The following is a 17,115-nucleotide window of genomic DNA, read 5'->3' on the forward strand; positions in this document are numbered from 1 at the left end:
CAGGGCTACATTTATATTTTCTATATCTCTGTTTGTGGGGGTTGGAATTGCGAGGGTTGCAGTGAATAGTGGTTTGAGGGATGCAGCCCCCCCCCCCCCCCCCCCCCGTGCGGCTGGCTGGTACGTTTCTCACGCCTTATCACTCACACAGCTCTATCCACGTGGCCCTATCTCTTTCTCTAGCAGTCCACAGAATCTTTCCTTGTCTAGCTTCACGTTTTCGCTTTCAGTTCTTCATATATTTGTACCACCAGGGGTATCAAAATCATAAACCTTAATTTGAAGTACAGCAGGATTTCTCGTGCGGGGATTTTCGTATCGAGGTTTTGTTTATTCGCGGACAAATTATTGTGATAATATTTTTTGCTCATCGGCGTAAATCCCTCGCTCTTGCGCAGGCGCGCGGAGTAATACACAACAGCCAGAATCCGCCCGCCTGTGCTGCGTAGACATCGTGCTACACCGAGTCTACTTCAGCTGTACTTTTCGCAGTTTTTCGAAATGATTGTTGCCCTTGTGTTCGATCATACTGGCAACTTATCCCGGTAAACAGCAGCAATAATATTTGCATGCTTATTAGCTATACATATTAATATTATGTTTCGCTTGTCTCTGGTCCTCTTCACCCCATTTTTACCCATAAGGCTAAACTTCGCGGGGATTTTCTAGAACTAACTTCGGCGAAAGGCTAGTGTCTTTTGTATTCCGGTAGTCGAAGACACGGAAATCAAAAACATATTTTAGTGACAGAAAACTATGATCGTTGTAATGAAATCTGAAATGTTTAAGTGTTTATTTGGGTTGATGATATATACCTACTTAGGTAGAATTATGGGCGTGATAAATTTATTTTAAACAGAGCTGACAGAATGTATATTTATAACTGCAAAAATTAAACTCGCGTTTTTGGACAATCCTCATTTGGTTACGTACGTAGCAATACGATATGCAGTGAACTGTTAAAATATAAGTGAAATAAATAATCCAGGAACAGATAAGCCTGCATCTTTTTCAAATGAATCCAATTAAACATCTTCAAAATATCTTAACCCACAGCTCGCTTTTTGCTGTACAGAACTATGGAGTTATAAAATATGAGGATTTGATAATAGCTATATCTGTGGTTTGATATTTATTGTGAATTTCTTACATTGTGATCTGTTATCTATGGATAGGTTCTGAACTGCAGCTGAAAGTCTTGTTCCGTTTTACTTAATTACATACCACTAAAACAAAGTCATTAACTTTCCTCTGAAAGTTATGTATTAAACGCAAGGCGTAGTCTTCAAAGCCAGGCAACTTTCTATATGTGAGTGTGTTGATATGTATAATTGGTTTCGGCTTTAGAAGTTGTTAGCGGTTTGGGGCGTTGGTCTCAAGTCTCGGTTATACAATAGTTGGCCTTTACTGGAAAGTTCTACAACTCGTGTGCCATGTTGAAATTAACTTCATCAAGTATAACGCAGATACTTAGTTTCTGTTTACACTGGAGGCTGGACTTGTACAAATATTTTTCAACGTGTGACGTCCAATCGGTGAAGCCGCCATGTTAGTTCATGTTCGGTGCAGCTGTTAATTTTTTTACCAGTGCTGTCTTTGTCGTGGTTTATTCGAAGTCTGCTTAATACATATAAATGTTAAAATGCAAATTATGTTCTAATATATCTTGAACCATATTATGCGTTTATTTGATTTATACTTTTATGTCTGTATTTCCAGATAACACATTTGTCGCAAGGTTTTTATAGTCATATGTCTAACAAGGAGGGACGACTTATTATTTAATTAAGAGTACAAAGTCTTTATAAAGAATAATCTTTCTTGAGAAGCTGTTTCTCGACCAGCTGGCCCCAAAACTTTGTGTCATTTATGAAACCTACCGTTCTTAAAATAGCCGGCCGTTGGACTCTATCCTCAGCCAGCTGAAACCGAATTTATACCAATTAATTGACAGGAGAATAGACAACCTGTGGCTATCCCATTTTGTAAAACTGTTATTACTTGATCGTCGTGTATGTGTGTTCAGCCTTTATGGTTGGCGTCAGTGACGTCAGAGTTATATGAGCGGCTGGAGATACCGCACGTAACCAAGGTAAACAGTACTCATGGATGCCATGGTAACCATTGAAACTATAGTAGCCGAAGTTGCCACGGTAACAGAGTTGGCTTGGGGATTTCCCATCCGCTCGCATGTAAAGTGGCTGTTATTGTTGCCTGATTTTAAAAAATTGGAATGTGTTGACAAATTATATTACATCTTAGAGTATCAGATTTTATTCAAATCCATTCAGCCGTTATGGAGTTATTACAGACATTCTTGCAACTCTTGTGAAAAGCTCCTGAAAAGGAATAAATGAATGAAAGGACAAAAGAAGTAACAAGAATATAAGCAATTGAAGATAGGAAAATGAAATAATAATTTATTCGACCAATTAAATGTAGATAAAGACCTACAAAGCAAGCAAGATGCAGTTCTGGTTTAATTCTAGCTTTTTCAATAGTTATCGTATTTAATTTCCCTATTACAGGAGTTTTAATGCATCCGTCGTCTGTTATTTTTTTCGAACGTCACTCGGTCATATATTTTCTTTCTGCGTTATTTTAGTCACATGCAATCCGACTTAACGTGTCGCATAGATAGTTGTTGCAGTGTCTTATGAATGAGTTCCCTTATACCACTTTCACTGTGTTAAAATCCCGAGGTAGGAACTCAGGAAGGAAGATATTGTTAACACTCCGATTGTTCCGTCCGCCCGTCTGTCCATTGTAGTGACGTCATGCGTGAGTTTGAGAGCCGATCGGTCCGTAGTTCAGTATCAGTCAACTTGAGGCTGGACGGAAGAAATAAAGGGGGAGGGATAATGGATAGATGAAGGATAAACCCTTCAAATGTGACGTACGAAGTTTTCTGTTCCTTAATAATTGGAGCGAATGTTGAAATTTTAGACTAGCTTAAAATAATTAATATTTGAGTTAATCATAGCGGGTAGGATGAAAATATTGTTCTTTTGAGTTGTGGCGCTATTTAGACTCGTAGGTAGATACCAACGGTTCGGGGAAACTACTGTCTCCATCTTCAGCTCTGAAGATTAACACCACTTCAGTCGAATGCTCTAACGTACTTTGAAGGAATTATTAACGTCTTTAAAAATGTAGTTCATTATTCCTTGCTTTTTGTTCGGTTTCCATATCTCATGCATAGCTTCTCGGTTTTTGAAGTCAAAGTTCAGTTATCTGTATTTTCAGTTATTATGGATGTTTTATTGTTCTCAGGCTAATAACGCGCTCCAAAAAGTCAAACATAAGTCAGGTGGGTGAATTATCGACATTTATCGATTATCAAGGGTTCTGGCGATGGTGATGGATTAATAGGATTTTAGACTCTGTTCATCGTATATTTTTTATCAAATACACGTTTCCAATACCAGATCTGTCCTCGTATTCATTACCATTACAAGAACAGTGTGCGTGGTAAGGAAAAAGACTCGAATGTATTCGTCAGGTTTTACTGATATTTTTGTGTGATCCTGCATCAATGTCAGATGGGTCGTCATCTTCTCCTCCCCTTTTTTCTCTGTATTGAGCTTTGGTTTCGATTCTGTCGAATGAAAGCGTATTTTTGTTTCGCTCCACATACAACCGTTTAATCTAACCTCAATAAAAGTTGGAAATTTCATAAAGGTCTTCTCTCCCGCATTTTGTATGGCAGAAGTATTGTTGGATTATTTCTGTGAAAAACTTGTCCACAGTTTTAAGAGTAAAAGTGATTTAAGTGCGTGGTTTTCGAACGTAGTTTCTATATTTTCATTTACAGTACCAAATCTAAGGCTTGAAGTCAATAATTTTGTGATAAGATGGTGTATGAACTTAATCCGTTTTTGTCCTTCAGTTGTTTGAGCAGCTTTTGCTTCGATCTACGGTTGGGATGGTCAGATGCTATAGGGCACAAGTGGAAGGAAGATCTATATAGTGGTCCTCTACTATCTATTTCAAGAACATTTGTTTTCTTCAACTTTTAGTTCTTAACTGTAATCTACCGTTCTTGCTTGAAGATCGTTTCCTCTCTTTCATTATACATGCCTGTTTTCCCTTTCGTTCATTGTGCAAGGTGCAATTTAATGTACGATAAGAAATTATTAGTAGAACTTTAACAGACCAGAGACGGAGACAATAGGCCATATTATTTTAAGATATTTTTTCAGTATTTTCATTGAACCGAGCTGACCGAAGTAGTAGATACGATATCTTTGATCATGGACTATTCCTCTCCCTACTACACCAAGATAATAAACTCGTTGTTTTCTTAAATTTAATTAATTAAAAGCGTGACATATGAGTCATGTTTTAAAGTAATAAACGCCTCGAGCTATCCCCAGTAGGTTTCATTTTTCCTCACCAGAAATTTTAGCTGAGAAATGTTTATGAGGTACGTACGTAGTTCTAATGAAAAGGAGGGTATAATTATATTTTGTAATTCATAATAAAACCTGCTTGCACTGCCTCCATGTAACGTGTTTAGTTACAAATCATACGTCAGTCTTTTGCATCACTTACGACTGCGTTTAGTGGCGAACTGTTAAACCACGTTAATGATCCTTCGGCTTCCATAAAAGAAGCAGGATTTGTTGATTAACTCAGCGCGCGCGTTTTGATTATTTGTGTTCTCGCCGCCATGAGAACCTCAAATATCACTTAGTTTTAAGGTATGTGCGATATTTCCGACTTAACACTTTCGTCATAACAAGTTGCTTCATCTCAGTCTGCCAACGTTGTCTCTTTCCCTGAGATTTTTCTACCAAAATATTGTCTTTATACTGTTCTCACGTGTACATGCGTGCTACCTGTCCTGATCTTGTTATTCTCCGTGATGTAATCACCACTACAATTTTGTAGTTACCTTTATATGCATTGGACATATGCCCCCCCTCCCCTTAAGAAATGGAGTAATAAAATTGCTTAATTATTATGAAAACATTTTGAATATAACCTATGCTCACGTTTATCATTATTGTCCTATTTGATTAAGCCACGTACTGTTCGTCATTTCATTCAACTGTTACTAAAAATCTAAGTTGCAGTGGACATAGATCGCTTTCGCGCTATAAATACAGATTATAATCTCATAGCAGCAAGGCTATAAGCCGTGTTTGCATTCATCAAAATTCGCATTCAGTTAACTGAAATTCGAGTGAAATGAGAGTACTCACCAGACACTTCGAATTTCATCCCGTTTACCCTGGTAAAACACGTGATCTGTTTCGAGGTGAGAGCATTCGAGTCTGGTTTCACGTAGAAAAGAATGCATGACAGCAAACCACGTTACATTTGCTTTATTCGCTCTTTATATGTTGGTTGGTGTTCCCGATTTCTTAGAAGCTTCTAACCTTTCGTAGCTCTTCATAACACGTTGACCGTATGTTCGTAATTCTGTTGACAACATCTTTGGACGCCTTGTGTGTCACAATATCTTTGTAAGCACTTTGAGGAGGTTCTTTAGTTTTGTACGCAACTGACGTTTTCTGCTTCTGAGAACCTATTCTTTTGGTCTTCTGAGACTGCTACGCCTTTGAACAATAAACAACAGCGAAGCATTTAGCAACTCGACCGCTGTACTTAAGCTACTCCTCGACATACTGGCCATTTGCCGAAAATGTAAATTAGTCAACGAGCTCAAATTCTCTTAGTTGCAGGTTTTTTTAATTCGCGCTCGTTTTCTGGTGAAAATCGATTGTGAGGTCGAATTACTGTAAACCAAAGTTAAAAGGCGGAAAAACACGGATGAGCAGCTGCACGATTTGAGGCTGTGATCTTCTGTGTCATGGCGGCGTGTACTGTTGTAGGTAGTTACGAATATATAGATGAAACTGTCGTTTTCGAAACGTCGGCAACCAAACTTGGTTTTTGAGGTTCCGGATCCAACTTTTGAGCTTGGGTCCGCTGTCCTATTTACCTCACGCCTTCACCCCCCGTCGTCCAAAACCAACGCCGAACCTAAACACGCCAAAAGCCCGACGCCTCCGTTATCAGTTATTTAAATCGCAAAAAACATTTCTAGTAATCTTGAAGTAATTTTCTTTCGAAATATTTTTCGTTTCTGTTTTGTTACATATATAGTTATATTGGTGATTGAGGTTAAAATACGTTTATAACATTGATATTATTTATAATTAAATTATGACTTTCTGAAGGCACTGGGGCCTCCTGATGTTCGAAGCCTGTACGCGGCTAACATTCTTCTATATATTAGTACATGTAATGTTATATAAGGTATGTATAATACTATATACTAATAATTTATAAACTGGAGGTCAGATTCGAGTCTGATTACCAAAGTTTCTGTTCACTCCTTCTCTTATTTCTAACAAATTTTCCTTTTGTCACTTGTCATATTCTTCCTGTTAATATTACCTGCCATAAAGAGAAAACCAAGTTAGTCGATTTGACATTCACATTTGTATATGTCTACGTACTTCTGGGACCTTGTACATGCAGGGATACGTGTGTGTCTTCTAAGGAGAATGACACCTTATGGGTGTATGTAATACGAACGGTTATACCTCAATCCATCTTCAGAATCGGTTACGTCCCTCAAAAATAGAACTCCTTTATTAAATATTGGGCGTCCTCTCGTGCGTGGTGGGTAACAAGATTCCAGCGCTTTCGATTCTAATATTGCGAGATTCGTTGGACCATGCATATTATAATCGTACGGTCAAGTTAGTCCTCTTCTGTGACATTACATTGATACCTGAAGAGTATTGCCAGGATGCCATTCGAGTTGTACACGAACCTATGCCTGAAGAAGGTATTCAGAGATGAGAGAGCTACTGTCATGTTAGTGACGAGGTTTACGTAATATATTTTAACCATAAAATGGCCGAGGTGGGTACTGTTAGGATATTTTTTGAAATTTGATTTATTACTATTATTATTATTATATTCATGGCACAGAGTTCTTATCGAGAAGCTGATAGTCACTTAGCTGGTTAGAATATTTTTGTACCTTTTGTAGGACCCGAAGGTTAATTGTCGTGTTCACAATAACCCAGCACTGGACAAATTCTGGGTCGGCTAAATGCAATTCACACCCTCTTTATACAAAACATGTCTCCCACGTTGTCTTTTATAGCCAGACGTTTCGGTTGAATGTTCTGGGCGCTTCTCATATCCTCCGAACGCAAGAATGTTAACTGTGGTAGCTTATATAATGTGTAAGAATTGTCAGCTAAGCATCCTCACCTTGTCAACATCTATAGTCGTATAACAATATGTGGTAAATGAACATCTCCAAAGAGGGTTGGTGAATAGTAGGTGAATTGAAGGCCATTTATATGAAGTATATCATGGATTTTTTTTTCCAAAAGCCTTGTGCTCAAACTAACATGAAAATAAGCTTGCGTCTTCACCGGACGGCACGAAATTTTCCATGCTTGTAGTGTGTTTGTTGAGAACCTACAAACGTTACTTTTCTTGTGCCTTTCGTTGTTAATTTGTTTGCAAAATGCTTGTTGGGTCAATTTTAATACAACTGTGATATGAACCACAGTATTCAGTCAAAGCAAGGAATCGATCCCACGGTCTGATGGAGTAGAGCCTACAAGTTCTGTTATGAATTAATTAATGGCATTGCTGTCATTCTAAGCGCCACTATACTGGCTGCGTTGCACAATTACACACGTTGATGTTCGAACTTCAGTAGGCGTTGGTTCTAAATATGAGGTCGGTTTATATAGTTCTTTGTTGATCAAATACTACGAGCGGATATGCTGTAGGGACAGACAGCCAGAGCGGAACACTGGAACGACGTATCTGATTGGCTAATTTAGCTGTTCTTTATTCTTAGTTTTCTTGGTGCAGTTATGTCCTGATTTCGGAATATTTTGTAATCTTTACAATCAAATAATTTGAAGTGACCAACGTATCGTTGAGGTCGTGTACAAATAAGGTCATGTCACAGACACGACGAGGTCTGTGGATTCGGAGTCGGAAGGCAATTTTAGGTGGAGTCGAAGTCCATAAAAATGTACCGATTCCACTCCGACCTCGATATAAAATCTTATGAACAATTTCTATACCGTGTGAGCCGATAGCGGCCTCACGCTTAGGGAGATTCAACGACGCGTTGAGCCACATGGTGTGGGAATAATGCTCTGTGACTTTGGCCCCGGTACCTTAAGAATACAGTCTGTCTACAAATGAACCGATTTCTGCAATAAACATTAGACGTAATAGGTCATAAGTCTAAAAAGTAAGATGATGATTCACGTGGTGGTGATGAAATCTCTTGTGGTACCATTTACCATTTTGGTAGGTTTAACCTTATTAATACATGTTGAGCTTTTATGCAGGAGTCGGAGATTTTTGTACCGACGCCACAGCCCTGCCAGTAACGATAATGAAATTCCAAATTCTGTAAAAGGCTGCGAATTTCTTGACCTCTTGAGCTTCTACAGGGTACACACAAAAGAATGGTGCGGTTTCAAAAGTTAATAAAACATTTATTTCTCACCTTACACGGGCACAACATACACCGTCAGCGGTGGAAACTGTCCAAGTTTCTCATGCGTTAATTACAGTCCTTCAATGTGTGCACCCTGGGTCACACATCCACACGGTATTTGCTTCTCAATATTAAAATTTAACTACTATGTCGGATCCTACGGCAAAAACTTAATACACGTCTGGAGAATAACATGTAACATTATATTGTAAACAGATATTAAATAGGCTGATTTCTTTTGTTTTATTATCATTTATTACGCTTACCAGAAAAAGGAAAACATATACGAGCCACGTATTAAAGAAGCGCATTCTTGTCTTGTTATAATAAAGGTAGTTCAAAACCATGTTCGATTCCAAGTGGAAGCACCTATTGGCTGATGCCATACAAAGGAACTGCAGTAGATGCTTCTAACATGGTGTAGAATTCCTGTTCGTAGAGAGTCGCAGCCAGACGGCAGCACTTGCCAGGTCTATGCTTCTTTATCTCCGGACCTCACACTTCTTGATTTTCATTTCGCCAAACTCCTTACTGAAACTGCGAGACAGAGTCCGTGATGTGGTAATGAGTGTCAATGAAGTTATGTTGCATGTTGTATGGGATTAGATTGCATTCCGATGTGACATGTGCCACACGTCTAGCACCTACAAACAAAACTTTAATGTTGTACCATTGTTTTCGAGAAGTTCTTTTTTCCAATACGTGATCTTTATAAAAAGTTGAAAGCCTTTTAATCTGTACTGCAATCTCTGGTCATTCTGTTTATCATGGTCCGTAATTTATTTTCTCTGTTGCTCATTTTGTGGTAGACAGACCATAACTTTGTACTTCTTACATTATGTCTTTGTCATCGCTTTTAACTCAGTAATATTCTTTCTTCTTCACACTACTTCTTCCATTTCTGTTTTACCGTCTTGTCCCGCTCGTCCTGCGATCCTGTCACTTGGGGATCTTAGCAAGAAGAGAGCCCCATCCCACTGTTTGCTGTCCAACATCCATTTCTCATCTTCAACCTCGTGCTATTTGTTTCTCCACCTGGTCACTCCATTAGTACCCGAGTGTTGTAGTTAGGACTTCGACGAAGAATCTCGGTAACAGCTTTGTAAACGTTACACAACGTTTCCACAACTTACTCTGCAGTAAATTATACTGCTGCACATTAAAAAACGTTTGTGATCCACGTGTTATAAAATATATCTTCTCTGAAATGGAGAAAATGGCATGATGATGAGTGTAATCTTTGTCGAATAGATATATTATTAAAATAATAAAATGAAGAAGGATGATAGGCGAATGGAAGAGATGAGAAATGCGTACAAAATTTTAATTGGGAATCTTGAATGTAAGAGACAAGCTAGAGACAGACTTACGTATATGGGAGGACAACGTTGAACTGGATCTTAATGAAACAGGTTTTGGGGATGTTGACTGAATTCGTTGGGCTCAGAAAATACAAGGTATTCCCCCCGACACTTTACTGGGGGGGGGGGGGGGGCTGAGTAAAATCACAAAAAACGCCCATCAAGCTAGCCTGCCTGTTTCCAGACATAGACATGAACCCGAGACTTACCGTACATTATGCAAGATCTCTAATTACACACGGTTTATTCCTACATAAAACTCCTTTTTTTGGCAGATTATTATTTGCGGTGGAGAAATGTATGTTGTATTTCTTAGTTTAGATTTTTGTGTACGTATATTTATTCCATTATCGTGTAGCGAGGTCTCTGCCCTCACGGCGAGAGACAAGTGCGCTGTTATTCCCTGAGGAAGAGGGTCTTTTTCTCGGGAGTGATGGGATGTGGACACGCCAGGCGCGGCTCAGTCTCTCCTGAGACTGAATAGTCCACGTTATCATGGCCCCTGACTCCGTGTGATGCCATTTTAACCAACCACAGCCTTCTCGACACCACGCTTTTATAAAGAACACATTAAATTACAAGATACGATCAACAATGTGAATAGCTGGTTCCCAAGTGTTTTATACTTTTATATTTTGGTTGTCATCTTGTTGATACTTAACGATCGTTTCTGTGAAATTTAGACCTGTCACCTCCATCTTCAGAGTCCATTATAATTAAATAATTATTTTTGAAATGTAAGAATTGACAGAAACTAAAACTCTTTAGCTACTGAGAGAAGATGATTTGTACTTGCCCTATGAGCAAAAAACTTACGTCATTTTTTTAATCAGACTTCTGACAATTTATTAGTCAATTTAGTATTGTATTTCTTATTTTTATTATTTTCGTCGCCATCATTTTATGACTTGCGCTATTTTTAAAATATGAGGCTTTGACGCTGTAGAATTTGTTGAAATTATCAAATATCTTATCAAAAACCAACATGTATTACAGAAATATTTGCATAATTGGAAATTATGCTTAACAAAATAAATATTTACGTTCCTTAGATTAATATGTATAGTATTTCCACGTCACATTTCAATACTGTATGTGAACCTCAGGTTCATCATCTTTAATGCTTTTCTGGGTAACATTTGTATGGTTTGAACTCCATTCAAATGCTTTAAAATTGTATCCATTGACAGGCTCTTGTATAAAGAACATCAAGTTCGTTTAAGATGCAGACCATTTTTGGTTTTGTTGATACGTTGAGTTATTTTGTAGGTCCTAACAGTACACTTCAGCTTTCGTTAAAGTGTTGTTATGTGTGCCAGAGCCACGTCGAAAACTAAAGTACGCGTGTTTCATATCGCCGCAGTCTGTGTTTCTTTGAATCTCAAGGCAGTCGCTTCTCCCATATCAGAACCCACATTGCTGCATATTATTCCATCATTTATAATCAACGTTCCGAAATGTTATAATTAATATGCGAAAATAAAGTAATGTTACGTTGTTAACAGAATATTTTAATTGTATGGTGAAATACGAACATAAAAAGTGTGTAATTAACATATAATTTGATGTGTGTTGAGCTGGTTTACATTTAATCGCGTTAGTTACTGCCTTAATAATTACTTTACGTTGCGGTAATCTTTATACTAGATACGTATTCATGTAAGATAACGTCATCAGAGAGCGCTATAGGCAAATTGCAAAACGTATTTTAGTTATGGCATTTTAAAATTACAGAATGGCGTTTTGTTTTTATCTTCTATAGCTAATTTAAAATTGCCATTGGGGATATGTCGTGTCTTTAATAAGTGAGTTTTAACGCCCACAGACCTTTTATACAGCAATTTTATTTACTGTCATCGTAACCATGGAAACACATGAAACGTGGGCCTGTATCAAAATAACTGTATAGCCTTTGGAGTTCATGCTAGTAACAACACGCATAATTTTTTGAGGCGTTCAGAAAGTTTAATGTGGGATCTTCGTCAACAGGATTTAATTTGTAGCGGTTCTTGCTGAAACTCGGGTCTGAAACATTTGGCTTAAAAGTTACATCACATTTTCAATCTTAGTTTACTGACTGGGAGATTTCCCATACTTTGGAAACAGCCGGCTGTAGTGCCTATATTTAAGAAAGGAAACAGAGTTCTTGGTAACAACTACAGACACATTTTGATTTTAAATAATTTTTCCAAAATTTTTGAGTAAATTGTACACGATCACCTTTCCTTCAATTTCAAACTTAAGTTACATCATAGTCAGCACGGCTTTATTAAATCATCATCTACGGTAATAAACCTAGTTACTTATCTAAATGATGTTCTACCATCTGTCTGTTCACAGGGAGAGTTTGACTGTGTATATTTTGATCTTAGCCAGAACTTCGATAAAGCACCTCATACTCTTCTTTTGAATAATCTCGATAATTTTGGGCTGTCTTCACTTTAGGTTAAGTAGTTCCAAAGTTACTTATCACCTAGATCTTTCTTCGTTTCAACCTCAGGAAATTCCTCTTCTCCCTATCCTGTGTTACGTGGAGTACCTCAAGACTCTACTACTCTACTCTACTCTCCTAATCAATGTACTTATTTATTAACGACCTTTGTACCAAAAATAATTTTTCAATATTTCTCTTAATTTCTGATGACCTCAAATTATATAGAGACATAAAGTCAGCTGAAGATTGTATATCTCTTCAAGCGGATATTCATTCGGTACACCAGTGGTGCGATGATGACCTTATGGAAATTAATATTCAGAAGACTAAAATTATATCTTTCACACGTAAGACCAACAGTATCCGTTTTAATTATTATGTCAGAGATGCTTCAATTTTGCGTACCGTCTGCATAAAAGACCTTAGCGTCATGCTAGATAGTAAATTGCACTTTCTTGTTCATGTTCATTATGCATATTCTCTAGGACTCGGAACGCTAGGGATAATTCGCTTTATTACGTCTAACTTCTCTTCCTTAGAGAGTTTTGTTTGATTTATACAATGTTTAGTTCGGTCTAGGCTCGAGTATGCTTCGGTGGTATGGAATAATCTTACTCTGACTGATTCTAATAAATTATAGAGTATTCAAAGAAAATTTGCCAATCTCTGTCATTATCGGTTCTTTCGGTTTGATATTCCTCGTAAGTACGAGCTGATTTTAAATTGCTTAAATCTTAAATCGCTTTGTTTTAGACGACATCTCGATGCCTTATTTATTATCAGTGCTTTCAAGAGCAAAATAAATTGTCTTTCAATCATGGACAATGTTGGTATACGTGTGCCCTGAAGGCAAATAAGATATTTTTCTACTTTTAATGTGAGCAGAGAGCTAGGTGCGCCAGTGCTATAAATGACGTATGCAGATTTTTAGGCATGTTCAGCGAAGTCAGTGTTTCCCTTGAAGACACTTTCCATGTACAGAAAAGGGTCTAGTCATTGTTATAATTTTAACTATGTATATTATCTCTGTGTTTGCCTGTAATTGGCTGTTATATTCAATACGGGAAATATTTGATTGATCTATTATGTACATTCATTTATATATTTAGGTTTGTTTGTTTTGTATATATGTATTTTCTGTGTTTGCCTGTCATTGGCTCCTCGCTGTTGACAAACACTTTAATAAATGAATTGAATTGAATTAATGTAGAAGGTCTTGAAGTCTGTCACTGCTGTTTTCAAATTATATTTATTCGTGATTGGGATGCCCTACGCGCACCGGATGTGTATTCTAGAGAACTTCGTTTAATCAAATCCACAACGAGCTTACTCGTTAATAACACCTAAGTGATGTAGGCTAGCCTTATCTCCAAGTAGAATACGTTCGTATCCTTTCGAACATTTATATACTTACTATTATCGCGCCCATTTTATCAGTGAAAACTTAAATCCTGTGAATAAATTAACACGGTGTTACACAGTAGGAACAAAATGTAACTTAATTAAGTTAGAATTTTGGGAATTATTCAGAGGAAAGAACACGGACTGAGGGTGTTTGAGAACAAGGTTCTGAGAAGAACATTTAGATTTAAGTGGGAGGATATAACAAGCGGACATAGAAAATTGTTTCATAATTATTTTTTAATTTTAGTCACATTCCCGTAGCGATCATATCAAGGAAGTTAGAAGGTGGGCCAGGAATGTAGCCATGTAGGTGAGATAAAAAATCTTAATACGAAAACCCAAAGGAAATAAAGAACTTGAGAGACCTAGGAATTGTTGGAAGGATAATATAAATATTAATGTTAATAAATTATGGACTGGATTAAGCGGAGTCGTTAATTGGCTCCGTGAGCGTTGCAACCAAAAATATTTTAAAATTTGTGAGCGACGGACCAAATGCATTAAATAACGGAGTCTGTGATTACATTGAAAATGTGTGCTGGCATGTATAAATTACCGGAAATGCGTCTAAACTAGTCTGTCGTAGGGAATACTTAAAAACTCCTATCGCTATTAGGAGTTAATGAAATTTCAACCTAACCTAACCTATTTCACTGTAAGGACAGTCACTTCAACAGTTACAGTTTCAAATGTGAATGTAAATGCTACTGGAAATACCCTAAATTCGTCGACGGGAGTTTTACTCTTGCCTAGGACAAACTAGTTTAGACAGATTTCGCGTATTTCCGATTAACACGTGATTACTTTCTTAAAACGTATAATATTTTTTTTTCCTTTCCTTCATAAGTTTTGGTAGTCGTGGTCTGATACAAATGTGTTCCCGCACGATCAGTTTCGTTCTCAGACAACATTCTTCGATATGGCTAAGCCGCGTTCATTTCCAACTTGCCCCTCACCCTGTGGCTTCTCTCGTTGACAATTTCTCTAACCCTATACTCCCAAAGGAACCCACGAACCCTCGGCTTGATACGACTTGTAAGGGATGGAAAGACGCCTCTGGTTCTGCATCACACGTCCCCCCAACTGAGCCAGTACGTCTCTTGCAACCCTCGTGATCGTATTTCTTCTGGTAGAAGGCGTGAAAGTTCTATTGAACTAAAATTGGCGTCGGTTATAAACAATTTTATGTTCCGAGAAGAATTATATGTCCACATTCCATGAAAATTTTCTTCCCGCTGAGTTTTTTTTCTCGAATATACTGAGCATCTGCGAAGTTTATTTCATATACCTCAATACAAAATCGGCCTAAAGAAGTAACCCTTATAATCTGTTACTGCAGTTACGTCTGTATAATGCCAGATACTTTTGTTACAGCTAGGAATGTGTAGACACAACATACAGGTTTGTAGAGAATACTAGCTAGAATATCCGCTCCTCGCCCTGGTGTGTCTTAGTAAAAACTGTATTTAAATTAACATTTCCCACATCACAGATCTTTAAAAAAAAACTTTTTAATAGCTTTTAAATACATGCAGGCTCTGTTAAGATACATCTTATATATGCATTTTTGATATACTTCATAATGTAAATAGTAACAGAGAACTTCGCTGTTTAAACTGGCCACAAAAAATACACCGGATTATTTTTACTTTCCATTAAATTTAGGTTTTAAAAACGGAAGTCTGTTAATTTTTTTTATTTCCCGCAGGAGAGCCCCTACGTGCAGATACTAACAACATCGAGCGAATTTTTAGGTGAAACAGTAGCGTATGGTTCGACAGAATTTACTAGAATGAAACTTTTGTGCTGAAAAATAGTACACTTTATTGTAGCATAATCCCTAGGAATTGCAATGAAAGTACATAATTTTACGGACATCGACTATTAATATTCTACTACCATTCCGCGAGAACCAAACTACATTCTCGACTCGTTAGAGTTTCTTTCTACCAGACTTTCCACTGTTTTATTTATAGTATGTGATGGTAATTATTTCTAACGAATCTCCGTGTTGAAAATAAATGTGAATCTTATCTAATACAAGAATACCTTACTGTTTCTTCAAGCTAAAATTGTTTTCGAGTAAACTACGCTATGAATCGGAGTTTGTGTATTTCTTTAGCCTTAAAAGTAAAGTTATTAATAAAATTAAGTATATTATTAAACACTTAACTTTTATAAAACCCTTGATGTAAAATTGTTACGAAATCTGTTCAGTCTAACTTCTATACATAGGTAGTAACGGTAAGATCCAGCATAGACATGCGTTTCTATAAAAGGGGCCTAGACGTAGCAGCTAATTTCCAACACTATTTTGTGATAAACTTCTCCCATTAGCTACAAAGGTGATGACTTTGAGATAAGGTATTACTCAGTAATAGTGAGGAAACGAGAGAAATCTGTCTGTATTTTATGTAAATTACATTTTCATGGAGTAACTTAAAGTTTATGAAGTCGTTTAATTAGGACACCCGTTTGTATTGAACAGAATCAGAGATTAAGCCTGAAGGTTTCTGCCTGTGGTGCGTTTTACTCTGTAAAATTGTTCTTTTGGAACTTGTCCATCGTCTAAATTACAAAATAATACAGTCGCAACGTTTCGGAAGCTGAGTTCTGTTTCCGTGTTCTAAGCCTATTTGTTGGGCCCCTTCCTGGTCGAGCTCGCCTCAGACCTGTCGGAACAGTTTCACGGATTAGAATTGGAGATGATTCATACAGGTTTGCTGCAGGAACCAGCATTCTTTGCGTCTTGGTAATTACGGCAGCTGCGATGTTGTGCAAAGCCAGACAGACAACGGCGTATCGGTTGCCCTTCGTTGTAGCCAGTGGCGTAACATATTCAAAAATAACGTGGATACACAGAAATGATTACATCAAGTTCCACAACATGTAATGGATCGCGGGATTGGAATCTAGCCGCCAAATACCATAAATCCCGCCTGGAAATTATATAATTCCCAGTGGATTCTTTCTGCGCCTTACAATTCACCCAAACACAGAAGACATTTGAAATAAAACTAGGGCTAATTTAAATAACGAAGACCATCCTTCTGCTATCCGTTTTCTTCTAATTCACAAATTATAGGTATGTTATTGTCTATGGAATGTATGTTGCAATGGTGTTCCATTTCTGTGCAAATCCTTATAAGCATACTCTCGTGTATTTTTTGAGTCTTGTACAATCCTAATCTTCAGCACTTCGTTGCTGTTTGACACAGGAGGGTCATTAGCACGTCTTTCACGAAGTCCTAATAACGAGAAATCCTAGGCAGTGAAGTCAGGTGACCTAGGCGGCTGTGTGATATGGCTACCACTGCCAATCCATTTTCCTGGACACTTTTGTCAAGAATGTCGATTTCTTGGGATTAAGTATACTGTCCACGCAGGTGCATGTTATACGTTTTTGTTTTTACTAA

The 17,115-nt window shown here is 37.5% G+C and overlaps 1 protein-coding gene across 7 annotated transcripts in view; it reads left to right on the forward strand.

The window, feature by feature from the left end:
- LOC110829529 (uncharacterized) overlaps positions 1-17,115 on the forward strand; it is a 475,337-nt gene that overhangs the window by 447,275 nt on the left and 10,947 nt on the right. The window lies entirely within an intron of this gene.

The sequence above is a fragment of the Zootermopsis nevadensis genome, unplaced genomic scaffold (assembly GCF_977971745.1).
Source record: "Zootermopsis nevadensis isolate Lab colony 2312 unplaced genomic scaffold, Znev_1.0 Znev_ptg000001l, whole genome shotgun sequence".
NCBI lineage: Eukaryota > Metazoa > Arthropoda > Insecta > Blattodea > Termopsidae > Zootermopsis > Zootermopsis nevadensis.